At 41.5% G+C, this 27,782-nt stretch overlaps 1 long non-coding RNA gene across 1 annotated transcript in view; it reads left to right on the plus strand.

Annotated features, from left to right (window-relative positions):
* Window positions 1-27,782, plus strand: part of LOC121033170 (uncharacterized) — an 83,306-nt gene that overhangs the window by 20,415 nt on the left and 35,109 nt on the right. The window contains exons 3-5 of the long non-coding RNA XR_005791737.1: window positions 11,916-11,971; window positions 16,927-17,042; window positions 20,106-20,238. This is a non-coding gene — a long non-coding RNA (uncharacterized LOC121033170). The remainder of the gene's footprint in view (window positions 1-11,915; window positions 11,972-16,926; window positions 17,043-20,105; window positions 20,239-27,782) is intronic.

Below are 27,782 nucleotides of genomic sequence, written 5' to 3' on the forward strand. Positions count from 1 at the left end.
CTCTTGAGAGTAGGGTGGTTGGCATCTGGCTTGGTGAGGAGGGGGGAGTTCAGCCGAGGGAGGCGAGCTACCACCTCCTCCCGGGTTTCGGCACCACATGTTAGTGTCAGGCGTTGTGCGGGGTAAAGACAGGAGTTAGAGTCAAAAAGAATTTTTGCAGTTTAAGGCTTTATTGGGAACTAAGGTTCCGGGCGAGGTTCCGTGACTCAAGGAGGGAGTCAGAGAAATCGTGCCCGGGTATGGTGGGGTAGGGTTTTTAAGCTGTAGCAGTTCCGGGTTTAGTGCTCGGGTGGGTCTTTCTCTCGTGCCATGTTGTGCTGTCGCTCGGTAATTGGTTGACCTTCAGTTCCTTCTGAAGAGCCGATCGGGGCTTTCCTTTGGATTGTGCTGGCGCTCAGTGATTGGTTGACCTTCAGTTTGTTCCGGTGCGCTGCTTGGGGCTCTCCATTGGGTTGTGCTGGCGCTCGGTGATTGGTTGCCCTTCAGTTTCTTCCGGTGCGCTGGCGACGTTTCTTCCTGCGTGCTGGCGAGAGGGCCGTCCCCTTCCAGGGACATCCTAACAAAATTAAGAGTACTATTTGTATTAACAGCATTTTCCCAACTGCCCACCATTCTGAGCACACGCATGGACAGGTGTCTACAGCAATGTTCACTGAATGGCATTCAGCAGTACTTTTAGGACTTAAGATAGCATTTTACATTTCACCTTCATACTTTTCCCACATTATTTGAGTTGTTTATAATGATCGTGTGTCACTTATACACAATTAGTGCAATCAGTAAAAGAAAAATTTCCTCTCTCTTTGAGCGCAGTACACTTTGGGTTTTCTCTCCTCTTACAAAAAATATATATATTGGTCTGGTCTATTTTACAAGCCCCCTATAATCATTTTGTAAAGTCACATTACGTTCTTTTTTTTTTTCTTCTTACATAATTTTCAATTATCAATTACTATAGTACACTGCTGAGAGATAGTATACTATCTAGATAAGATGAGTAGATAAGAGGACAGACTCTGGGGCCTGACTGCCTGTGTCCACTGGACTTACTCTGACCTTGGGCACGTACTTCGTTTCTTCAATTTCCTATTTGCTATGAACAATATCTACCTCACAAAATTAAGGAAGTCTCCCTGTGCGGAGGAAACGTTCACAACAGTTCTCTGTGTTTACCATTGTAATGCTTTCTCTATTTTATTTTTATTTTTATTTTTATTTAAAAAATATATATATTTTTTAACGTTTATTTATTTTTGGGACAGAGAGAGACAGAGCATGAACGGGGGAGGGGCAGAGAGAGAGGGAGACACAGAATCGGAAACAGGCTCCAGGCTCTGAGCCATCAGCCCAGAGCCCGACGCGGGGCTCGAACTCACGGACCGCGAGATCATGACCTGGCTGAAGTCGGACGCTTAACCGACTGCGCCACCCAGGCGCCCCTATTTTATTTTTATTTTAATAATATAAGCAAAATACGTTCACTTTAGAAAAGAAGTAAATCTCAACTAAGCAAAAAGGACAAAAAAAAAAAAAAGATTTCAATCTCTTTACCAAGAAATAATTATATCTCATTGTGGTACTTATGTATTTACTTATACCTTTATCTTAGTTTCCTTGTGTTGTGATTCAGGAAAAAAGAAAAACTAGAAAGTACTTTTTCTTTCACATTTTCTTCAGGAAATTACCTTTTGACTAGGTATTAAAGGCACACAGTCGAAAAGTCAAAAGGTACAACAGGGTCTGTCTACACTGGAAGGTAAGTCTCCCTCCATCTCCAGCCACCACCCAGTTCTCCTCTCCGGAGGGAACAGATATGAACGAATGAATAAGTGAGTGAATGAATGAATACACTTTTTTGCTTCTAATACTTTCCTAATGGATTTTTTTAATGTTTATTTATTTATTTTGAAAGAGAGAGAGAAAGAGAGAGAGAGAGAATGAACAGGGGAGGGGCAGAGAAAGAGGGAGAGAGAGAATCCTAAGCAGGCTCCATGTATCAGCGCAAAGCCCTACGCACAGCTCAATCCCAAAAACCATGAGATCGTGACCTGATCTGAAATTAAGAGTTAGCTGTTCTACCAACTGAACCACCCAGGTGCCCCGTCCTAATGGATTTTTAAAATTGAAGTATAATTAACATACTTCAGGTTTCAGGTGCACATCATAGAGATTAGATATTGTCATACATTACAAAATGGTCTTCACAATAAGTCTAGTTACCATCTGTCACCATCTGTCACAAAATTACTACGATATTATTAACTACTTTCCCTGTGTTGTGAATTTCATCCCATGACTTACTTTATAACTGAAAATTTGTACCTCTCAAGCCCCTTCACCTATTTTGCCCAGCCCCACAACTCTTCCCCCCTTTCTGGTACCCACCAGTTTGTTCTCTGGGTCTATGAGTTTGTTTCTGTTTTGGTTGGTTTGTTTTGTTTTTTTTTTTTTTTTTTAATTCCATATGTAAGTGAAATCATATGGTATTTGTCTTTCTCTGTCTGACTTATTTCACTTAGCGGAACACCCTCTAGGTCCATAAATGTTGCAAATAGAAAGATTTCATTCTTTTTATGGCTGAGTAATTTTCCTTTATATACATAGAATATATATCATGTATATATTGTAATATATAATATATATTGCTTCCATGTCTTGGTGATTATAAATAATGCTGCAATAAACATAGAGGTACATCTATCTCTTCAAACTGGTGTTTTCATTTTCATTTGGCTAAATACCCAGAAGTGGAATTGTTGAATCATATGACATTTCTATTTTTAATTTTTTGAGGAACCTCCACACTATTTTCCAAAGTGTCTGTGCTGACTTATATTCCCACCACCAGAACACAAGTGTTCTTCTTTCTCTATATCCTTGTCAACCCTTGTTATTTCTTATCTTTTGGTTTCTAGCCATTCTGATGGGTGTAAGGTGATGTCTCATTGTGGTTTTGATTTGCTTTTCCCTGATGATGAGTGATGTTGCACAGCTTTCCATGTGTCTGTTAGCCATCTGGATGTCTTCTTTGACAAAAATGTCTGTTCAAGTCTTCTGCACAATTTTAATCAGGTTGTTCATTTTTTTGATAGTAAGTTGTATAAATTCCTTATATATTTTGAATATTACTCTTTATTGGATGTATGATTTGCAAATATCTTCTCCCATTTGGTAGGCAGAAATTTGTTGTTGTTGATGGTTTCCTTCGCTGTGCCTAATGAATTTTTTTTTAATCACACTAATTTCTTCATGGAGAGGGCAGAGGAAGCAGTTTTATTTACCCACGGTCAACCACAGTCCAGAAGCAGATGATCCTCCTTCTGACATATCACCAGGTCAATAGCAGCCTAACGCTGTGTCACATGCCCACATCATTCACCTCACTTCCTGTCATCATGAAGGCATGTTGTCATCTCACATCATCACAAGAAGGAGGATGAATACAGGACAATAAGTTATTTTGAAAGAGAGAGAGGACCACATTCACATATTATTGTTGTATATTGTTATAGTTGCTCTGTTTTACATTGTTGTGGTTAACCTCTTACTGCGCCTAATCTAGAAATTAAACTTTATCATAGATATGTACAATTAACCCTTGAACAATGCCAGCTTGAACTCTGTGGGTCCACTTATACACAGATTTTTTTTTTTTTCAGTAAATACAGTCCAGTACATATAAAGGTATTTTCTCTTCCTTCTGAATTTCTTAACCCCATTTTCTTTTTTCTAGCTTACTTTGTTATAAGAATACAGTAAATAATATGTATAAAATAGACGTGTGTTAAGACCTTTATGTTGTTGGCAAGGCTTCCAGTCAATAGTAGGCTATTCCTAGTAAGTTTTTGGGAAGTCTAAAGTTACATGCAGATTTCCAACTGTGCAGGGGTCAGCCCTCCTGATCCCCCATGTTGGTGAAGGGTCAACTGAATGGGGTTTGGTACCATCTGCAGTTTCAGTCATCAACTGGAGGTCAAGGGATGGACCCCCTGCAGCTAAGCATGACTACTATATCTGACCAGTTCTTTGCTTTCTCATGAATATTTGAGAAATTCAGGAGAGATCTTTGGCTTCCCCAGGCACAGTCTAAAAAGGAGTGGCTGCTCGCTCTAGCCTAGGGCCTTCCCAGAACATCCCTCCCTTATGATTTGGGGGAGATTGCTAGCCACAAATCTCCTCCACGTCCTCTCCAGACAGGATTTCAGGGTGGCACAGCCAGTGAACCCTCCTCCCCTAAAAGATACAAAGTTCTGAATCCATTGTTCTTTTATCAACCCTTAATGTGGAGTTTCTTTCTTATTGTAAAAGTAATAAATGCTCATTCATTTAAAAAACTGGCAGAAAACATATCACAATATGAAAAATAAAAATAAATGTCTGAATATGTGTACATTCTACCATTTATAGAATTGGGGTTCATTTTTAAATATTAATATGGCTACTGAGCTACTAATTGAAAAGATACTAAAGCAAACAAAACAGGAGAGTTTACACCACATCTCAAAGTCACAATACAAAGAAGGGGGCGGTGAAAATGTCTCAAATGAGAATAGCCATTATTTTAGTCATTTTAATAAGCAAGATTCTAACGTGATATTTGGGCTAACTCAAGATTCCCTTACCCCGCGTCCTTTCTTGACCAGGATGGAAGCATTTGAGAGTGATAAATATACTCCTTGAGGGTTGAATTTTAAAGCATATCAGCTGTGCCAAATAATTATCATATGTGAAGCCTAGTCTCATTGCATTGTTGGCATGTGGTTTGCTGAGCTCCTTTGTAGAAGTTAGACAAGATGCTTGCCCCGCCTTTCTTTCTGTGACTCAGCCTCTTTCTATTAGACAAATCAGAAACTAAGATTGTCACTTCACAGAGAGAGGGAAGACAAGGAAGTCAAGCCGCCAGGGTAATTCAGATTCTGTGTGAGGACCGTGACTACGTGTGGCTGGCTAGGGGCTGGTTTTCCAAACAACTCAGTCGTCTTTTACAGCTACTCTAACTTAATAGTTCAATCAAGATAAAATGTTGTGAACATTTATAATAACAAGCTGGCCTCACTTATTTTTTGGAGTCAGATAACTCTTATTTGTTCACTATAAACAACTATTTTTTTAATCTGTGTTTATGTTATGCATAATAATGACCTGAACGCTTTCACATCGTTTCAAATGAAATGTTCTGGGTTTTCTCCCAACCAGTCCAAAATAGTGAGATTTTTACTGCATCCAGTATTCCAGGAATTTGCCTTTTTTTTTCCTTGTAGTTCTTATATACATTTTTAATTACACATGGTATGTGTCCATTGTAGGGGAAAAAATGGGAAAAATAGCTATGTTTTAAAATATTTATAAGATTTGGAGGTCTGAACTTGAACCAGAGGTGAGAAATAAAGTGAAGATATCTAACAGAGATATTAAAATGAAATTTGAGTTAGTTTACCAAGACTTAGGTATTTAGAATGCACAGATTTATCAGACACCTTTATTTTACTTTAAAATGATTTAATGTAGGGGCGGCTGGCTGGCTCCGCCAGTGGAGCCTATGACTCTTGATCTCGGGGTTGTGAGTTCAAGCCCCACGGGTGGCATGGAGTTACTTAAAATTTTTAAAAATATCAATAAATAATATGATTTCATGTTGACTGTTAGCATCAAAGTTGCTCCTATTTTTTTCCTCTACTAACCAAATAAAGATGTTGACTAATTCATCCCATAGGCTGAACTATACCCAGTTAGTCAGAAGCAAGTGATTTTTAATTCCATTTATAAAATATGCAAGGGAAAACATTCCTACTTTGCCCAAATAATCTGTTACTGTATTTCCTTCCTGCCCTGAATAGCTCTACCATGAAGAAGCTTTTCATTACAGTTCATTTAAATCTCTTAAGCCACATCTTCACCCCATTTCTTGCGGGAATCAAATGTATTTGAATCTATTGCCTGTGACTTTCACTTCGGTCTGGGCATTTGTCTCAGTTTCTGGACTATTTTGGCTTTTCCTTGCCTGTAATCCACTTGTGTTTATTTGTTTGACAGAAACGACTGTTGGAGTCGTGTGCTTGTAAACACATAACCACAAATTCTACTTCCAAGCCCAATTTCTGAAATTGCTGGTAAAAATTTGTAAAACCTTGTAAAAATTCCACAAGAAATACAGAAATACATTCTTACCGTAGAAGATACACTTCCTCTCACCACATTGATTTCCTAAGCCATTTACTGTCTATACTTTCCACCCAGTTCCTACACATTGTCAGCCTGTTTTGATTTTTTTTCCCCCCTAAGACTTAAGCAGGATTTATTTTCTCTGTCTGTATAACAGTAGAATACAGATCTATAGAATCAAAATACAGTTCATCATCAGTAGATAAAAGGTTTTTATGTCCTCCCGTGGAGGCTGGATACTCACATCTAGCAGCTGTTACTTGACCCAGACCTGCTGAGTCATACCAATGGTCCACTGTCTTCAGTGTCCAGTCTCTGATAATTGAACCAGGACTCAGACAGAAGAGCTTGGTAGATATCCTTAGCAAAACCCCACCTTAGCCCCCCACCCCTCAAAAAGCACCATTTAGCTTCAATTACCCTTCACTTCATTGAAATAGTGTTTCTCTCCATTAACTAGCTGAGTGACTTTGGGAGCATCACCTAACCTTGGGGGGCCTCATTTTATTATGTACAAATAGGGACACTTGGGTGGCTCAGTCAGCTAAGCATCTGACTTCGGCTCAGGTCATGATCTCACAGTTTGTGAGTTCGAGCCCCGCATTGGGCTCAGAGCCTGGAGCCTGCTTCAGATTCTATGTCTCTCCCTCTCTGCCCTTCCCCCACTCATGCTGTGTCTCTCTCAAAAAGTAAAGAAACATTAAAAAAATTTTTATTATGTATAAATAAATCAGGTAGTCAGAGGATGCCATTTCTAAATTTTCTCCCTGCTTCTAAAATTCTTTTATGTCCTTTACTTATCTCAAATGAGAGGCTAAAAATAAGATAATGATATTGGTAACAATAACTTATAAAAACATAGCATGTATTTTTCCCTAAGGAATTTTCACTTTGTTTCCCTATTGAAAATATTGATCAAGAGATCTTGACATCAACAATCTAGAAATGAGTCCTATGCTGGGGTCGGAGTGAACCAAGGAGTCTGAGAGGACAAGTCACTGAGGGGACGACAACAACCAAAGGGCAGACTGGATTCCAGTTTGAGAAGAGAAGCAAAAGTTCAAAGTCAAGAAAAATTTGTCAAAAGTCAAGTTCTGCAGAGGAGGCGAGGCCGTAAAAGGGAGAGAAAGTCACGTTTCAAAAACGATCAGAGGGGCGCCTGGGTGGTGCAGTCGGTTAAGCGTCCGACTTCAGCCAGGTCACGATCTCGCAGTCTGTGAGTTCAAGCCCCGCGTCGGGCTCTGGGCTGATAGCTCAGAGCCTGGAGCCTGTTTCCGATTCTGTGTCTCCCTCTCTCTCTGCCCCTCCCCCGTTCATGCTATGTCTCTCTCTGTCCCAAAAATAAATAAACGTTGAAAAAAAAAATTTAAAAACAAACAAACAAAAAAAAACCGATCAGAAATAGACTGGGTATGAGAGTGGGAATAAAGATAGTGTCATGGTGGACCATATGAGGCTTTTCACATTCTATACTGGTTATCTATTGCTATATAACAAATTACCCTAAAATTAGCTGCTTGAAACAACAAACATTTATCTTCTCATACGCCTTCTCAGGGTCAGGGAGCTGAAATGACTTAGCTGGATTTTGTGGCTCAGGGTCTCTCATGAGGTTGCAATCAAACTGTTGTCTAGGACTACAGTCTCTGAATTCTCTGAATTCTTGACCAGGGCCGGAGGATCCGCTTCCAGGCTCACTCACATGGCATTGGCAGGTGGCTTCCTCTCCACCTGGGCTTCTCCATGGGGTTCCTTACAACAGGATTCCCCCGAGCCAAGTGATCTGAGTCAGATGCCCAGTCAGAGGGCAAGAAAGAGATCAAAATGAAACAGTAGTGTCTTAATGATGTAATGTCAGAAATGGCAGACAGTCACTTCCGCCGTAGTGTTCTGGTCACAAACACCAGCCCCAATACAACAGAAAGAGAACCACATGGGGGTGTGAAGGCCAGGATCGCTGGGACCATCCTAAGGGTTGGCTGCTAGAAGTCCCATGCTGCAGCCTATCTGTTTGGGGATAGCTTTTTATGGTGTCAAGGGAGAAAAACTCAGAGTGGACTTAACAGATGAACAAAAGCTTCACAGTGTTAGGAGCTAAGCTCAGGCTCAAAGGTAACCAATGCTAGGGGCTGCCAAATGAGGGGAGGTGGACAGGGCTATAGGCATGAAAAGAGCTAACAGAATACAGTAGAAGTTGTCAAACTTCTGTTTTTTTTTTTTTTTAATTTTTTTTTCAACGTTTATTTATTTTTTGGGGGACAGAGAGAGACAGACCATGAACGGGGGAGGGGCAGAGAGAGAGGGAGACACAGAATCGGAAGCAGGCTCCAGGCTCCGAGCCATCAGCCCAGAGCCCGATGTGGGGCTCGAACCCACGGACCGCGAGATCGTGACCTGGCTGAAGTCGGACGCTCAACTGACTGCGCCACCCAGGCGCCCCAAAGTTGTCAAGCTTCTTGTGGAAAGGTCTGGATAGAAAAGATCCCAAGCTTCATGGGCCCTACAGTCTCTGGTGGCAATTACTCAGCTTTGTGTTTGTGGTGTGAAAGCAGCCATAAACAACGTATAAAGGGATGAGTGCGGATGTGTTCCAATAAAACTTTCTTTGAGGACACCGAAATTTGAATTTCATATAATTTTCACGTGTCACAAAATATTATTATTTAGATTCTTTTTAATCATTTAAAACTGTAAAAGTCATTCTTAACCCATATGGCCTACCAAAAGAGACCGTGAGCCAGATTTGGCCAGTGGCCCTTGGTTTGTGGATCCAGAATGAATGTAGGCTAAGCATGACCTGACTGAAACATGAGTAATATGGCAAAGTGCTATTTTTCGATAAAAGTTTTAATCCTAGTAATGTGCTGAAGACCTAATGTGCCTCCTCAAGTAGTTCAAACTCAAAATATGTAAGATCCCCTAAAAATGTTCATTAGCGCCCTTAAACTCCTGCTGTTTTAGTTAGTAATGTTGGAGGAAATGGAACCAAAACCGGACATGGAGGAGACCAAGGTTTAATTAAAAACTCATCTCATCTGTTTTGTTCATTTGTTTTCTTTCTGAAATTCCATACAAAACAAACAAAGACAGGGCGCCTGGGTGGCGCAGTCGGTTAAGCGTCCGACTTCAGCCAGGTCACGATCTCACGGTCCATGAGTTCGAGCCCCGCGTCAGGTTCTGGGCTGACGGCTCAGAGCCTGGAGCCTGTTTCCGATTCTGTGTCTCCCTCTCTCTCTGCCCCTCCCCCGTTCATGCTCTGTCTCTCTCTGTCCCAAAAATAAATAAACGTTGAAAAAAAAAATTTAAAAACAAAACAAACAAAGACACAAACAAACGGAAAAAACAAAGACAAGCAAAAACCCAGACTCTTAAATACAGAGAACAAAGTGGTAGTTACCAGAGAGGGAGTGGGGCGATGGGGGGATGGGTGAAGTAGGTAAAAGGAATTAAGGTTACACTTACTGTAATAAGCCCTGAGTAACGTATAGAATTGTTCCATCCCTATATTGTACACCCAAAACTAACATAACACTGTATGTTAATTATACTTCAATAAAAAAGAAAAAAACCATCACATCATCTTTTAAAAATGAAAATCCAGTAACTGCTATGTAAATATTTCATTTGATCACATGTATTTGTTGCAGATCTTTTCCCCATATTTTAATAAAATAATTAAAAATAATTTAAGAAATAATTAGAGTGATGTATGCAATTTAAGCCAAATTTATTTCCCTAGGATAAGCAAAGAGTCATAGGAATTTGAGATCAAGAACTAATCTTTAAAGCCCTGAATTTTTGAAACCAATGTGATCCCCAAACAATAGACACTTTGAATTCATGAACCAATGATAACAGGAGAGCAGGACCATTCACTGAACATTTCCAAGTGTGCTATGATGGCTTAGGAGAAAGTTAGTGCTAATGTCTGAACTCTTGCTCTTCTGAATTTTATTTTATCTTTTATAAATACGAGGAATACAGTAGGAAAAGTTATTGTGCCTATTATTTGAATTTTCCAAATTGGAAAAAGAAATTGAATTGGTCTGTTTCCTTTGATGGTTACTTAGATTTCATTTTGAAAACATGCTGAATGCAGGTCCCTTTAATACAATAATAGACAGTAAACCATCTGTTGGGTAGTATCTTCCTAACGACCAGTGGCCTCAGAGCACGGAGCCTTCTCTACCATTCCCAGGGCAACTCATCTGAGAAGAAAAGACCTTGAACTGGCTAAATTGCCACAAAGCTCTGCCACCCCATTTCTCAGTCTCCTTCATTCATTCTTCCCTCCTTGATCCATCCATTCAAACAACTACTATTGTTTTCCCAGCCCTGGGCTCCACATAAGAGAGCTTCTCTCCAGTGCCAATCTGACCTAATCTCAGCAAGGCTACAGAGCCCTCATCTCTAATAAGACTTTTCTCACTTATGTAGTCAGAGAAACTCAATTCATCTGTTTGCTTTGATGTCACCTATAATAAAAGTCAGTGCCTTCTTCATTGACTTAATCTTTGTTGTTTTTAAATGTTCCTAGTCAAAACTAGGAAAAGCCCAATAGCACATTCTTATCCTGATTCACAAATGAACCTAGTATTTATATGCCTAACCTAGTACATATATGCTTACCAACTAATAAACTGTAGCATTAAATTAGGGGGGGAAACAGAAACAGGAAAAAAAATCTTTAAAAAAAAAAAAAAAAGATTTTATTTTTAAGTAATCTCTCTACCCAATGTGGGGCTTAAACTTACAAACCCAAGATCAAGAGTCACATGCTCTACTGACTGAGCCTGCCAGGCGGCCCCAGAAACAGTGCTTTAACAATTCTTTTACCCTAATCAGGGTGTCGCATAATAAAAAAAAAAAAAAAAAATAATAGGTCTCAGTTAGCTGGACAGCATTCTTAGTTCAGAGAATCTGTGCTTTTAAGTGGACAAAAGGACTGTCTGGGTATGCTGCCTGGTACTATTCTCACTTCTCACATCCAGCGAGCCAGCGTGATATGTCAAAGACGTGAGAAAACGTGCCGAGCTAGAATTGAGGACTCTGCTCTTAAAATTGTACAAGCATTGTCAGTTATCAGAAGGAGTTATTTTAGTTGGAGAGGCTATTGGAATGCCCTAAGGAAATCTTCTGATTCTTTGTTGATTTAATTTGGTCAGGAGATACACTGCTCTGTGAACCACTGACTCGACTTCATTCTTACGAGGTGGGGCAATTAGATAGAAAGAAAAGAAATGTACTCTTTGAAGGAAAGACCATGAAAAGGGACACTCCCTTGCTCGAACTCCTAACAATCCATTAGAGATCAAATGAAAGTTGGCATCTTTTATAATATCGGAGCGGGGATGGAGTGTGAGAAGACAAACACCTCTGGGTCATCGCTGCCTACCAGGCCCTCCATTTTCCCACGCGAGCCTGTGCGGCCATTAGCCCAATGTCCTCCAGCTCATTCTTCTTTCTGCCACATTCTGACCTCTGGAAAATTAGGTCCGTTACTACTTTGGGACATTTGTCCTAATGATAGTTCTGAACTGATTTAGATAAGAAAGAATGCATATAATTTTAAACAATTTCTTTTATCATGCATGATATATTTATCCATCGTCATAACTGAATGAGAAGAAGAAAGGGCGTTCGTCATCAAGTGAGGAAAGAAATATTTTCACCATTAGCAAAAAAGCTGTATATTTGGTAAGCACCTAACTGCATATCAAAGAGACTTACACATCTTGTTTCTTGTCTTTGAGGAGCTGCCCATTCTGAGAGGAAATCATGTAAATGAAACAGGAACTTTGGCATAAAGGTAATAAACCAATTCATGAATATGCAGTGCCTTATTTACATCAACTCCAAGTCAAAAATGATTTAAAGATAGGGATTATGAATAGCAGTCTATCTGGGGTAGGACTGGGGAGCTTGGGGGTACAATTTCAATTCTAGTCAAGAGGGAGAAGTTTTAAACTCTTTATAATCAATACAGAATTTTCCTTGACTGTGTACCTAAAACAGCAAACTATGATTCGAAATGATGACCCGAGAAAAGGGTCATCATAGTTTCTTCTTAGAGTCAAAGAGAAGACAGAGTCCCCTTCTTTTGCTCAGAGATGGCCTACTCTTGCACCTGGGGAACTCACCTGTGTGTACTCACAGACCCGAGGCTGAAAGCCTGAGGCTTTCAGTGTCTTAGACTGGATTTGGGCACAGTAGTTTACTCTGGGGGTGACCCTCAGAAGCAGACGTGAGGGGAAAAAAGTGGGCAAGACAGGAGGAGCAAGCCACTATGGGGTGTGCTATTGATTGCTTCTCTGGACTTTTAAGCTCAGCCTTATTGTAGGAAATGCCCTGAAGCCCCATGCGGAAAGTAACTCTAAGTCATAGCACCCAAAGATGGGAGGCTGGTCTATTCATTTATGACAAAGAAGCCAAGAATACACAATAGAAATGATAGTCTCTTCGATAAATGGTGTTGGGAGCACGGAGCCTGCCTTGGATCCTCTGTCCCCCTATCTACCTTCCCCTCCCCTGCTTATGCTCTCTTTCTCTCTCAAAACCAAATAAATGTCAAAAAAAAGTTAGGGCTGCCTGGGTGGCTCAGTTGGTTGAGCGTCCAGCTTCCGCTCAGGTTATGATCTCACAGTTCACGAGTTTGAGCCCCATGCTTCCATGCTTCATCTGGAGCCTGCTTCAGATTCCGTGTCTTCCTCTCTCTCTCTGCCCCTTCCCCACTTGTGCTCTGTCTCTCTGTCCCTCAAAAAATAAATAAGCATTAAAAAATGATGCTGGGAAAACTGAAGGGCCACATGCAAAAAGCCGAAACTGGACCATCTTACACCATACACAGAAATAAACTCAAAATGAATTACAGACTTGAACGTTAAGACCTGAAACCATAAAATTTCCAGAAGAAAACATAGGGGGTAAACTCCTTGACATGGATCTTGGAAATGATCTTAAGAATTTGACACCAAAAGCCAAAACAACAAAAGCAAAAAAAAAAAAAAAAAAAAAAAGAGGATTACTTCAAACTAAAAAGCTTCTGCACAGCAAATTTAATTATCAACAAAATGAATGGCAAACTACTGAATAGGAGAAAATATTTGCAAATCATGTATCTGATAAGGGGTTACTATTCAAAATGCATATAGCACTCATACAACTCAATAGTCAAAAAGCAAAACAAAACAAAATAAACCCAAATAATTCAACTGAGGAAGTGAATAGATGTTTTCCAAAGAAGACATACAGATGGCCAACAGACATAAGAAAAGATGCTCAACATCACTAATCACCGGGGAAATGCAAATCAGAATGACAGTATTACTTCATACCTGTTAGAATGGCTACAGCCAAAAACAAGAGATAACAAGAGTTGGAGAAAATGGAGCCCAGGAGCACTGTTGGTGGGGATGTAAACTGAGGCAGCCACTATGGAAAACAGTATGAAGGTTTCTCAAAGAAATTAAAAATAGAACTATCAAATGATGCAGGAGTTCACTTCTGGGTATATACCTGAAGGAAATGAAAACAGAGCCTCAAAGAGATATCTGCACTCCTGTGTTCATTGCAGTGTTATTTACGACAGCCAAGATATGGAAATAACCTAAGAATCTATCAATGGAGGAATAATGAAGATGTCACACACACACACACACACACACACACACACACACACACACACACATATACAGACAGTGGAATATTATGCAGCCATAAAAAGGAGGAAATTCATTTGCAACAACATGGATGGGCCTTGAGAGCATTATGCTAAATGAAATGTCAGAGAAAGATAAATATGGCATGATCTCATAAATACAGGAACCTTAAAAAAATAAATATAGAAACAGATTGGTGGTGGCTGGAAATGGGCAGGGGTTTGGGGGGAAGGTGAGAGAAATGGATGAAAGTGGGAAAAAGGTACAAACTTCCAATTATAAGATAAATAAGTCCTGGGCATGTAATGTATAGCCTGGTGGCTATAGTTAACAATACTGTATTGCGTATTTGAGAGTTGCTAAGAGAATCAATCTTAAAAATTTTTTATCACAAGAAAAAAAAGTGTATGTTCGGTGATGGATGTTAAACTTATTGTGGTAATCATTTCACTACATGTGAAATCAAATCATTGTGTTGTATCTCAAATCATTATGTTGTAAATCTAAAACCACTATAATGTTACATGTCCTTTATATCTCAATAAAAGTTGAAGAAAAGCAAACATAGGAGGCTGGGCATTATCAATTAGGTTCTATCTTCTGTTACTCTGGGGTGGCTTCTGAAGGCATTAAATCCCTCGAGTTTTCCAGCTACGACGTCCCCTCCTGAGTGAGCTCGCGCAGCTTCAGAGAGAGTTCTGAGGTAGAGAGAGTTCTAAAAGGTGCTTGAGACAGGACCCTGCAGCATAGATCGAACTGTCCACCGCTCCTGTGGCGAGAATCGGAGGCAAGAGGTGGGGTATGATAACGAGCACCACTCATGTCTGCTGGCCAATCTCTTGCAGCTGTCAGATCTTGTCATGTCCACCGTGGACCAACTGAGTCGGACTCGCCCATCCTGGAGCACTTACGTGATGCCCCAGTGAATTCCCTGAATTCCAGATATGCGTCTCCCTGTCACATTGCAGCAGCAACAAGCAGCTTTTCATGATAATCAGAACTGATTTCTCCTGCCGGTACGGGAACTCCTTCCTTGCCTGGTAGTCTCCCATCTTGAGACCAAAATGCCCAGGCCGCCGACTTGCTACAGTTTAGCTTCCATGGAAGCTTTACTGTGCTCAGGTCAAAGCAATCATCTGGAACCAGAATTTTCAATCCATTAGAACTTAGAGTCACAGGACTGACGGGTGCTGATGGTGGTGGTGAGAAGGGCAATCCTACTTTTATCCCTTCATCCCTGGACCCATGAAGTCTGGCTATTAGAGACACAGCACTCTGCACCAGCCAGCAGTTCATCCTGAAGGACAGAATCCCCAAGCTCATGCCTTTTTGAAACCTTGAATAAGCCATCCCAACGTTCTTACTGCTTCCAGGTAATGGGAGAACCCACTGTATGGGTGGGACAATGGGTGCCCTTTGTCATACTTCCTTTGCCATAAAATGGGTCTTTTGGTGCAAGACAATGTTAATCTGGGGTCCCATGCCTATAAATGAAGCACTCTGTAAGCACTCAGACCACTGCCCTCACAGACGCACAGCAGGTGTGGAGTGGAAACCCATATCCAGGATTGCTGTCAGCTCCAATAGGAAAAGATTGCTCCTCCTTCCAGAATGGACTGTGTCCAGTGTAATTTACTTGCCATCAAGTGGCTGGCCATTCAAACATATCAAAAATAGAGCTCCTGATATTCTCTCTCAAACCTGCTTTTCCTTGATTTTCCCCATAGTAACTTATGGCAACTCTATCCTGGTTGTTCAGGCTAAAAACTTTGGGAACACCCTGGACTGCTCTCTTTTTCTCACATTCTACTGCTGATGCACTAGCAAATCATGTTGGCTCAGCTTTCAGAATATATCCAGAATATGGCTTCTCCTTCCCCATTTTCACCTCCCACTCCAAATTTACCTCTGTCAACTTTTATCTGGATTATTGGAATAGTCCTTAACTGGTCTTCCTGCTTCTGTTTCTAGCCCCACGAAGTCTATTCTCAACGTGTCATCTCAACCCAATCAACCCTGTTAAAACACAATCATATTATGTCATTCCTCAGTTCAAAACTTTCCAACGGCTCCCAGTCTCAATCAGAGAAAAAGTCAAAGTCCTTACAAGGGCCCATGTATTCCCTATGTGATCTGAGTCTCTGTGGCAGACAGACTCCCAGGAGTCCTCATGCCTTTGTGTGTCCATGCCTTTGTGTGATCCCCCCCCCTTTGACTGCTGGTGGGAGCTGTGACTGGCTTCCCCCCAACAGAATACAGCAAAGGTGTCAGATGTCACTCCCGTGATTACATTTATGTCACTTTATGTAGCACTCCTCTGCTAGCAGACTCTCTCACTCTCCTGCTGGCCTTAAATAAGCAAGCTGCCATGTTGTGACCTGTCTATAGAGTAGGCCATCTGGTAGAGAATTCTATGCAGCTTCCAAAACTGAGAGTGGGCTCTGCTGAGGCCCAACAAGAAACCCCTACAGCTCTCAGTCTTACAGCTGCAAGGGAATGAATTCCAACAACCTGAGTGAGCTTGAAAGTGGATCCCTCCCTAGTTGAGTCTCCAGATGAGAACACGGCCCCACTGCCACCTTGACTAGAGCCTTGTGAGACCTCAGCAGAGGACGTTAGGCTGAGAATGGACTCCTGGCCCAAGAAAACTGTAAGCTAATAAATGGGTGTTGTTTTGAGCCTCAAAGTCTGTGGTCATTTGTTAGCAGCAACAGGTAACAAACGTAGTCCTGTTACTTTTCTGAACACATCCCCTCCTACTGTCCCCATCATACACTCTGCTTGAGCTACTTAGTCTTCTTCGTTGTGTCTCGCACGAGCCAGGTACGTGCCCATCACAAGACCTTTGCGTGTGAAGTGTTCCTCAGCTTGGGATGTTCTTCCCTAAGATGTACACATAGCTCTTTGTCCTCACACACTTCTTGTTTTCACATAAAAGCCATCTTCTCAGTAGGCCAGCTTATCTAGAACTTTACAGCCTTCCCTCATCCCGTAACTTCCTTCCCTACTTTATGTTTTCTCCTTGGAATTCATCTGTAACTCCATGCTATACCTTACTCTATACTTTAATGCTTTATCCTACTTACTGTTTTTTCTCTCTCCCTAGAACGATAGCTCCACGAGGACTGGGATCTTTGTGGTTTTGCTATATTCACCCCACAGCGAATCCAGTGTGTGTGGCGGTGTGATTCCTTTCTGCCACGCTAACTCACTCTGCAGCAGGTACAGATTTAGAACATATCTGGGTTTAGCCAGGGTTGGCGTATGATGAGAAGGGCAGCAGGGCAGACAGGCCGTGTGTTTTCTGAGGAGCGGTGACGCGACAAGATCAAGCGTAGGAGGGAAGGAGGGACATTCAGGAAGTGGTGTGTAATTTGAGGTTTCATTAAAATCCGGGAATTCCTGGGCTGGGATTACTAGATATGCAGGAGACTAGGAGGTGATGTTTGGAGAGGTGGCGTTTGAAACTGAGATGGTGGAAATGCGCTGGGTAATAACAAGGTCTAGGACGTGGCTTTGTGATTGGGTGGCTGAGATGAGGTGGAATAAGAGATCAGCGGCTGCAAAAGAGTCAGGAACTGAGAGACCAGTGTGTTGGGTGGATGGTGTCTGAAATTCTGAAGTCTCCAAGAATGGTGTGAGGGTTGAGAGAGAAGTGACTTACGTGTTCAAGCCACTGAAGAATAAGGCACACAACAGAGAGATTGGCAATTCATAGCTGTGATTTAGGACAACTGCAAGAGGGAGAAACCACCTTCGCCTGAAAGCTGAGGCAAACAGGAGTCCTGTGGGGGGTAGCCAGGTTTTTGTTAGATCAGGGATTGGAAAGCTACCACCCTTAGGCCAAGTCTGGCCTGCCCCTGGCTTTGTATATAAAGTTTTATTGGAACACTTTGTTGACGTATTTTCTCCAACTGCTTTTGCACTAGAATGGCAAAGTTAAGTAGTTGCAACAAAGACTGTATGGCCCCCAAAGCCTAAAATAGGTACTTCCTGGCCCTACACAGGAAATGTTTGAGTTAGAGCAAGAAGAGGAATGGAATGTTCTGGTACACTAGGACTTTGTTGATAATGGACTATGAATTTCAAAGGGAACTTTGGGAATGATTTAGGAGGAGGGAGAAAGGTGGAAGATGAGGTCAGATGAGGGCATTTTAGGGCAACCTGGCCAGTGATGGTGATCTTGAGGCTTAGGCTTCGGATGGTGACTGAGGCAGCCAGGGAGGTGAGAAGGTGCGATGAGCTGGATCTCCAGCACACCCCAGGCTGGGGACCTCCCATGCATGGAGGTGCTGAAGCAGCTCTGGGAGCCTGCAGCCACTGAAGACCTTGGAAGCTTGATTTGCCTTCGGCTGATGCTTGGGAGCCCGCAGCAGTAAACATCTCTGGGCTCTGGGCTTGCTAGCATCTGATCTGGGGTCATCCCGCACAGCACAGGCACTACCAAATTCCTGAACGTGTTCCTGGAACACAGAGGAAGGGGTGGAAGGAAGGAGAGAGGGAAAGAGAGAGAGAGAGAAAGAGCACGCAAGCAGAGCAGGCAGGCAAACCAACAAGCCATATAAATAAAAGTTAAAGTGACAACTCTGGGTTACATCTATTAGTTCTAGAAATTCATAAGCCAGATCAAATGCTAGCTGGCATGGATTTCATATTAAAAAGTCTCTTTATGACCTGAGACAATCAAAGTAAGGAATCTTATTATCATCAGTGCTAGGACCTCTTCCAGGACCTAAAAGATCCATGGCTCAGTGACAGCAAGATACAACGTGTATCTTACTCTCCTTTAATCTATTATCCCTCTAATCAACTACCTGGAGCCCTAGACAGTGATTAGGGTGCTCTTTTAAAACCTACCCAGACTCTTAACTGTGTCAGAACTCTTGCAGGATAAATGAGTAACACATGGCCGCTGGCTAGCCCTGGCAGAACTGCTTTCCCGCTGTTAACTACAACTTCTACCTGTCTCAGCCACAGGCAACCTTTCCCACCTTCCATCCGAATAATGATGGGGGAAGGCATTGCTTCTGTGTCAGCCCCATTGCGCGGAGAAGTCCACGCTCTACTGCTTTGAGTCCTCTTTTCTGGCTTCCCATGAGGATGCACGGTTTTGTTCCCCGCCGCCCCCCCCCCCCCCCGAGAAACTTAACCCAAATTCCCAGTAGGGAACCGCCAATTCTAGAAGATTCCACCAGTTAATGACTGCATTTTAATACATTTCCGTCTTCATAAGAGTAGAACGGCTCCCTCCCTTCCCTCGCAGTCCCGGAGCTGTCTGCTGGATTCGCACACTGTTAAATATTTCTCAGCTTTGCTGCCTTAGCAAAGGTTTCTCCCCTACAAACTTGCTCAGAGCAAAGGGCCACTGAGCCAGGAAAAATAAAAACAAGATTCTGGAAAGATTTAATAGAAATTTTCAGCCGGGTTGATCGGGTTTCGTCATAGAATGCCTGACATTCCTCAGGGAAACCTAATTTAAAGGCAGAGAGTGAAGTCACTCTGAGAGCCGCAAGTTCTGAGAGCCAAAAATGACATCTAAAAATCATATTTGTAAATGTACCCGGAGGCTATGGCGTGATGGGCACCCTTAGGAGCAGGGCCCTAGGCATCTGCCTGTGCCTCTGGCTGCTTATGTTGATTGACTGGAAATAGCAACAGCAAGTTTTCACCTAGGTTTCTACCATCATTCCCCCCAGCTACAAATGTTACTCCCAACCCAAGGATCAAAGTGATTTCTCTTACAGGGAACGTCTTCCATCCCCTTCATGGGCAAGTCCACATTTTGCTACAGTGCACGGTCTGTTCTCTTTGGAGCCAATGAATTTCTGTTATCATTCTTACAGCGGCCGTCTCCTGTGTTATTATATTTACTTTTCTTTGCTTCCTCATGTCTGTGTGCTTTCTCTATCTTTCCTGCCCATTCCTACCCGTTCCTTTGGGCCTGTTCCTACCTAGGAGAGGAGCAATTAATTCTAACAGAATGTGTAATATTCTAGGGAGAGGAAACGGGAAACAGGATAATATAGTCACTTGGTATGTTCTGAGACCTATGAGCAGTTTACTGTGGCTGAAGCAAAGATATGTGCAACATGGGTCAGACTGTGAACCTTTATCCTACAGGCAGAGGTCAGTCATGACACATTCCCTGACAGTGACATAACTAGGTCAACACTGTAGAATAATCTCTGTATTAACGAGGTCTCTAATAGTTATTTGTGGTTGCATATTAACAAATCATTCCAAGATGTAGACACTGAACATAACAAAAAATTTGCTATTTTATAGTTTCCGTGGGTGAGGAATCCAGCCCAACCTGACTGAATGCCTCTCTTCAGAGTCTCTCCCAAGGCTGCAATCAAGGGGTCAGCCAGGATGGCAGCCTTCTCAAGCCTCAATGAGGGGAGGATCCAATTCTAAGGTAACTCAAGTGGTTGTTTGGAGGACTCAATTCCTCACTGGCTGGCTATTGCTTGGGGGCCTACCTTACTTCCTTGACACTTCTATCTGGGTTTTTCTATGGGATACCCACTTTCCGTGGGTTTCTCCACAGAGCGCCTCAAAATATGGCAGCTGGCTCCATCAGCATGAGAAACTGAGAGAACAAGTAAGACTTGTTCTCTTTTTGCAACCTAATCTCAGAAGGGATATCATGTTATTTTTGATGTGTTCTGTTCATCAGTAGGAAGTCACTAGGTCGAAACTCTCCTCAAAGAGAAAGGATTACACAAGGACATGAACACCAAGAGGTGGAAATCACTGGAACTCATAAAAAAATAAGAAGGGAACCAGGAGACCGTAGTGTCCAGAATCCAAGAAGAAGATTTCAAAAAGTAGGAAGTTATACATAGCATAGAGGTGTCAATGCTCTCTAGCCAAAGCCTGCCAGGAACCTACTTGTAGTTGAACAAATTGGGTGTATTACTTGTTGCAGGAGGGAAGGCACACACCATGGGGAACCATGGGGTATCTCAGCAAAATGTTGTTAGAAGCTATATTGGATCTGGACTTTGGATGAATGATTGGGGTGGGGGGAGTCTAAGGAAGCAGGGGCTCACTGTGGACTGGTTGGTGTCAGAGAGTAGGGTCAATTCTATGATCGTATATCTCAACGAGTCTTATCTACAGGGAGGAAGAACTAGAAGGAGGATAAAGTTGTAATCGGTCAAGAAGCCATCACTCATTTTGGCTGAGAGAGGGGATGGTTGGCATTTTGTGGTGGCACAGTTACCTTGCTATTGTCTCTTCTGAAAATTATGACGTAGCCTTGTTGGGGCTCATTTTACCATGGTCTAAGGGTGGCATTGTATGAGGTCACTGTTCTCTAAGACCATTTATGTCCAATAGGAGGATAACATGACCTAGCCATGAGTGCCAAGCCAGCTTCAGAATGTCAGGGGAAGACAAGCAGTGGTTAAGAACATGGCTCTGGAACCAGACTACCCGGATTCAAGTCTGGACTTCACCGCTTACTAGCTCTGTGACCCGGGTCCATTGGTAAACCTCCTCCGTGTACTTTAATTTTCCCCCCTTAGAGTAGAAATTGTAATAGTGTCTATCTCATTAGCTTGTTACAAGGATACATGAATTAATATACATGTAAAATATTTAGAACAAAACGGGCATGTGACAACTGTCTCCATGCTGATTATCATTATCATCCATGACCCTTGAAGGAGCAATGTTGTTAGAGTAGTAGAAGGCAGAAGCCAGACTGCCATGATCAAAGATAAATGGTAGTTGATGGAGTAAGGTCATCATGTGCCAGACAGCCCTTCAAGAGGAATCATGACAGGAAGATCTGGAAATCGTGCAGTAAGGGGAAGGAAATTGGTTTATCCAAGGTCAGTATACAATAGTGCCTCTCAAAGAGTGTTAGAAATGCAAAATCTCGTGCCCTCCAGGGGATTCTTTTATTTCAATACCTTTGCGGAAGTAGAACTGACATAAAGTAAATCGCACCTATTTAAAATCTAAAATTTGGTAAGTTTTGACATAGGCACATGTCATCAAACCATTACCAGATCAATCAATAATGAACATCTTCATCACCCCTTGGTAATCCCTCCCTTCTGTCCCCCGGCCCCCCATCACTATCCCCCCGTGGTTCTGATGCTGACATGTGAGAACCACAGGGGATGTGAAACAAATTCTGTTATGAAAAGGACCTAGAGTTATGGCTCAAAAAATAGTAATAAAGATGAAATCCTAACAGTGAGGAAAGGAAGGAAATGGGAGACACGTGTTGAGATCAGAGTCTGGGAAAGGCAGAGGAGGCCTGCCAGCCCCAAGGCTGCGAACAGGGCATTTGCTGAGCTCTTTCACTGGACCAGGAGCGCAGGGAGCAGTGAGGACATTCAAGGAGCTTTTCGAAGGCCACCACTCATGCGCTTCTGCTAGGAGCGTGTTTCAACTCCAGGTCTCTGATCATGGCACACCCCTGCTTGAAACCATTCAGTAGATTCTCTTTTCAACAAGGTGCAGTAAAAACAAATAGGTAAACAAACAACAACAAAACTTCAGCCTGACTTTCAAGACTTCATGCAATCTGGCGCTCCTACTACCTGGCGCTTTATTCTACTGGACTGTCCATCACTTCCTGTGAACAGCAAAGGAAAATACATCACGAACCAGCGTAGTGCAGCTTTAAGAATGGAAAGGCTTCAAGTTGGTATTTTGAAATAGGGTACCCATTAGGTTTCTCAAACTGAACTATGCAGGTACCACTCACTTTATCTCCTCATAATGCCTGCTGTGCATGATCTACAACCATCTGTTCTCAGGAACTGAAGATGGTAAATCACTTCCCCACATTTGTTAGGAGACAAAACGTTCCCCATCTTGACTTCATGTGGACAAGTTCTGAAAGTGACAAAGTCAGGAAACACTGATTCATGCTCCGTCTCCCGGAGCCAATCTAGATCTCTACAATCTTAAGTATTTCCCCCTCCGTCCTGTAGGCCCAGTCTTAGTTTTAATACAGTCATTTCCGTCCTTATTATAATCTGATACACGGTGTTCAGTTTGCAAGTCTAAGTCAATGGACTAACTATTCGCTCAGTGGGCTAGTAAAATGGAGGAATGGTATGTTACCCCACGCCTCTGTCTGATTGCTCCAAGTCTAAATGTACCTCCGACTAGCAATACTCACTGCCCCCACTGTTTTGCCCTCCCCAGCCGCAGGCAGGCTGCTGCCGATCTCCTTTGGTGCCTCTTCTTCTCACCTCTCCCTTTTCTTCTTTACTTTCGATCTATTTCACGCTGACATTCTCCTTTGATCCATGTATGCTTTATAGACCCTTTGTCTCTGTTCTTGTACTCAACTTCTGTCTGTGTTATGTGCTTCAATTTCAAATCACCAGGAACATAAGCTGCATATCACTGTTTTCCTCCTTTAGTTACAAAAGCAAAGAGAAAATAACAAGGAACTCATCTTTCTCCCTGAGTGAAGCCTCATTCATGCAGTTAGTCAGTGGGTCTGTTGCTCAACACCAGCTGGAGTGAACACTGGACACGATCATCTTAATGAGGGAATTTCTGATGCAAATGAAAAGCATATGCTTGCGGGAAATAGCCTGGAAAAAACATGGCAAGATACCCATCAGTAGGAAAATCAAACTTAGTAACAGTATTCTCGTTGTTTTGATATCATGACAATACTCAGCTTTCCACAGAATCCTAGAATTTGTCCTTGAGACGATGACTTTGGAGTTCTCAACTCCAAATGGGAAATATCTTTGATTTGGGTCATTCATAAGCAGTGAGAGATTCAGCTAGCTGAAGTCAGAACAGCTCTTCGGCAAGAATGCCCCTAGAAGGCAGCCTCATGGTGAAGGATTCTGCCGTTCTTTGCAGGTCACTGTGTCTGTATCTATCTGTTTCTCCCATTGTTGTGAGGAGCATCCATGGCTGTAGAAGGCATAAACTATCCGAAATGAAGAAATGAACACATAACCAGAAATGTGAGTGTACATATAAGAGCGGCTTAACAAATGTCACAGACCAGCTTGGAGAGCAATGATCCACTATTCGTTCCTAGAAAAGCATTAAGCTCTTTCCCACTAGCCCTATTCTCTTTTGAACTCTTTTATCAACTTGTCACTGTCCCTGATTACATATGCAGCCTGCAGAACCTAGAACGAATGATCGTCCAGGCTCTTACTTGTTCCAACGACCAGAAAAGTCTTTTCAAAACAAAAAACACTTATTTATCTCTTCAAACCCCAGGGAAAACTGAGAGTTTGACAGCCAATCAAGCTTAAAAGGCAAATGTGCTTCGCCTAAGAGGGAAAGGTGATGGCACGTTTTGCACATGCGGAAATGCAGACTGAAGCCTATCAGGGAACCGGAAGTAAAACTTGAAGACTTAATATTAATGCCTCCTGAGTAGATCTTCATAACATGACCTCAGTATTTCATTTGATATGAATTCCCTGAATAACAAATATATCCAACTTCATATTGCAATTCAAAATTTATTTTCCAAACCCAAATAGAAATAATCTTTAATATCCATGCTATTATCTTTCAATAAAAATAAAGGTATTTTTCCTTATGCATTTGTTAATCAGAACATTTTAAAACCTAGCTGATTTTTAAAAAATGTATAATTTCATAATATAATATAAAAGCAGTGTCAGTAAAAAATACCTCATCTTTATTATGACATTGACATTTTTTCTTCATGAAGAGAAGTAAGATAAAGCCAATACTATTTTAGCCTTCCTCCCTTATGAACTCAATGAATTCATAAAGATAAATACCATAAACAAACATTAGTGATCGTGCAGTATATATTACAAGGGATTTCATTTTGATCTGACAGGAGGTTTGGTTTCACAATATTTTAAAAATTATTATAAAATTTCAGAGGTTTTTTGTTTTTAATTTTAGCTTTTCAGCTGATATAACATTTTCTTTCTCTATTATTCATGAGCTTTCTTCCTTTCTTTTTTTATTCTCTGAACTACACTTGTTTTCTGAGACTGGATCTCTACCAACCATGTATAAATCTACTTTCTATGTTTCTCCCCATTCTCAATTGTAATGGATCCTTGAATTGTAGCCCTTTGGGAAATAAGATTCAACGGTCCATAATCTCAAGTAGTCTTCATGATATTCTGAAGCAAACACATGACAAATTGTCAAATCTGGAGGTGAGAAAGGGAATACTTGCAATAGCCCCATTTGAGCTGTTATAGACATCAAAGTGTTTTGCAGGAATCCAAAGATACCCCCAACACGGAATGCCAGTGATGTGATTTTACATGAGCTGTACCATTGCTCAGAGCTATGGCTTCCTCACATAATAATGGGACCCCACGTTTGTGCAGAAAGTGGATATGAGGACTAGAGCATGAGTAGAACTTGAAACCACCCAGCCAGAGTAGGAAAATTGTATCAGCAGTTCGAATACACCAAAGTACAAACTTTAGATGTTGGTATAACATCAGCAGAAACCTGAATTGGTGGGAAAGAAGTGGTATTAATTGTACTGTTGGAAAAAAACAATCTGGTGACACTGGAGTAAGGAAAAGGCACTTATGGAGTGTTATTATGGTTCACAAAGATTCTTGAGAATTTGCCATTATGAATAAATAACCAACCAGCATTGCTTTTGAGAGGACCCAGGAGCAACAGTGAGTCATTATTTATTTAAAAATACCCCCAGGAGTTGGGTAAAATGAAAAGGATAAGAGGATAGTGAGGATTCTGGACCACAGGAAAAAGATAGTATTAAATCAGCTCTCCTCATCATCTGTTGCCGTGTTCTTGATTCTACCTGGTATAAAGGAGGAAGCTGATCCCTAGTGGCATCACAGGAAAATAAGGTATGATCAAAAAAGTCTTTATAAAGCAGTTAATAATTACAAAACACTAAAATAAATGTTGTTGGCTAGAAGAGGCTTCCAAGATCCTTTCTGTCTTTTGTGAGGAAACAGGGGTAAAGGGAAGGCTAACTATCATTTATTAAACACTTACCATGAAAAGACAACCATTTAAAGCCTCTGCAAATGGTCCTAAGGGCAAAGAGCAAATGAACAAAACATCGATGCAAGAAAATCTATGAAACTTTGCTAAGAAAGATGAGAGTCTGTGCTGTGTGAACCAAGACTCTTCTCCCTTCTGTCTCCCTGCTTAGCAAGGCGACTTCACTCTAGTCTGCTGCAGCCAAGAGTGCAGGGCTGTCTCTCCCGGAAGCTCCCAGTAGGAGAGTTTTCTTACCAAGAGGAGCAGAACCTCAGTATTTCTCATTCCCCATCCTCTCACTGCCTGCTGCTGAGGCTAGATCCTAGACAAGTGTGGTCAGGAAGTAGGGATTCCCTTCCTGTTCACAGCTCTAACGCATGGGATGGAAGCTGTATCTTAGACACAGCTCACTGAGAATTCTGGAGCCCTGATAGCTCTTGCTTCACCTTGTGGCTCCATGAAAGAAGAAACAAGCCAAGAGAAGTTCAGGCCGCTGCCCCTCTCTGCACACTTCTCAGTTCACCCAGCACTCAGCTCCTGGAGCAGCAGAATCGGAGAGAAGATTGTCGTAATCCCCACTTCAAGTTTCAGAACCCTATTTTAGAGATTTTACGTAGGGGGGAGAAAAGCAGGCTGTAAAACCCATATGTCTCAATCTCTTCCTAAATATATTGACTTCATTTGCAACAAAGATGGAAAAGTTTAAGCCTAAACTGCTCCCAAGAACAGTGGAAGTTGTAGTAAAAGACACTGGAAAGAAGATTCAAACTACTAGCAAAATTGTTATGCCATAGGGCATTGTTGAAAGCACGATAGCAATGAATCAGCAATTACTAAAGGTAAACAACTGGGTGTGGTCAGGGAAATGGGTAATAGAGCCTTATCAAAACCACTGCAATTCTAGTGTCACTTTATAAATTAAGATGTATATGGTAAACCCTGGAGCAACTCCTGAAACTCAAGAAATATAGTGACAAATGAAAGTGCTACACTACAAAATGAAAGGAAGCAGTAGAGGAGGGCTAGAGGAAGAAAAAGACACAAAACATAAAAACAAAACAAAAATGGCAGACATGAATCCATTTATATCAATAATAATGTTAAATGTAAATGGATTAAAGAATCCAATCAAAAGTCAGAGATTGCCAGACTCAATTTTAAAAAGTATGATCAGGAGCACCTGGGTGGCTCAGTCAGTTAAGTGCCTGACTTCGTCTCAGGTCATGATCTCACGGTTCATGGGTTTGAACCCTGTATAGGGCTCTGTGCTGACAGCTCAGAGCCTGGAGCCTACTTCGCATTCTGTACCTTCCTCTCTCTCTACCCCTCCCTTGCTCATGCTCTGTCTCTCTCTGTCTCTCAAAAATAAACAAATGTTAAAACAAAATCTTAAAAAAAATTAAAAAGCATGATCAAACTATATGTTAACCATAAGATATAAATTTTAGTTTAGTTTAGTTATTTTGAGAGGGAGAGAGAGTGAGCATGAGCAGGGGAGGGCAGAGAGAGGAAGAGAGAGAGACTCCAAAGCAGGATCTGCACTGTCAGCACAGAACCTGACATGGAGCTTGATCTCACAAAGTGCAAGATCATGACCTGAGCCAAAATCAAGAGTTGGACTGACCAAGCCACCCGGGTGCCCCTAGGATGTACATTTTAGACTCAAAGATACAAATAAATTGAAGTAAAAGGATAGAAAAAGAAATAACATGCAAAAAACAATCACAAGAAAGATGGAGTGACAATACTGAGCAATTAACTTTAAAATAAGAACAATGTTGCTAGAGATAAACGTGGACATTTTATAATGATATGTATGAATCAGGAAGAAATATAAATTATATATATATATATATATATATATATATATATCTATCTATCTAAAACAGAGACCCAAAATATATGAACCAACAATTGACATAATTGAAAAAAGAGACAATTCAACAGCAATAGTTGGAGATTTTAATATCTTACTTTCAATAATGGGTAGGAAAT

Source organism: Herpailurus yagouaroundi, unplaced genomic scaffold, assembly GCF_014898765.1.
Source record: "Herpailurus yagouaroundi ecotype Mexico unplaced genomic scaffold, PumYag 142, whole genome shotgun sequence".
NCBI lineage: Eukaryota > Metazoa > Chordata > Mammalia > Carnivora > Felidae > Herpailurus > Herpailurus yagouaroundi.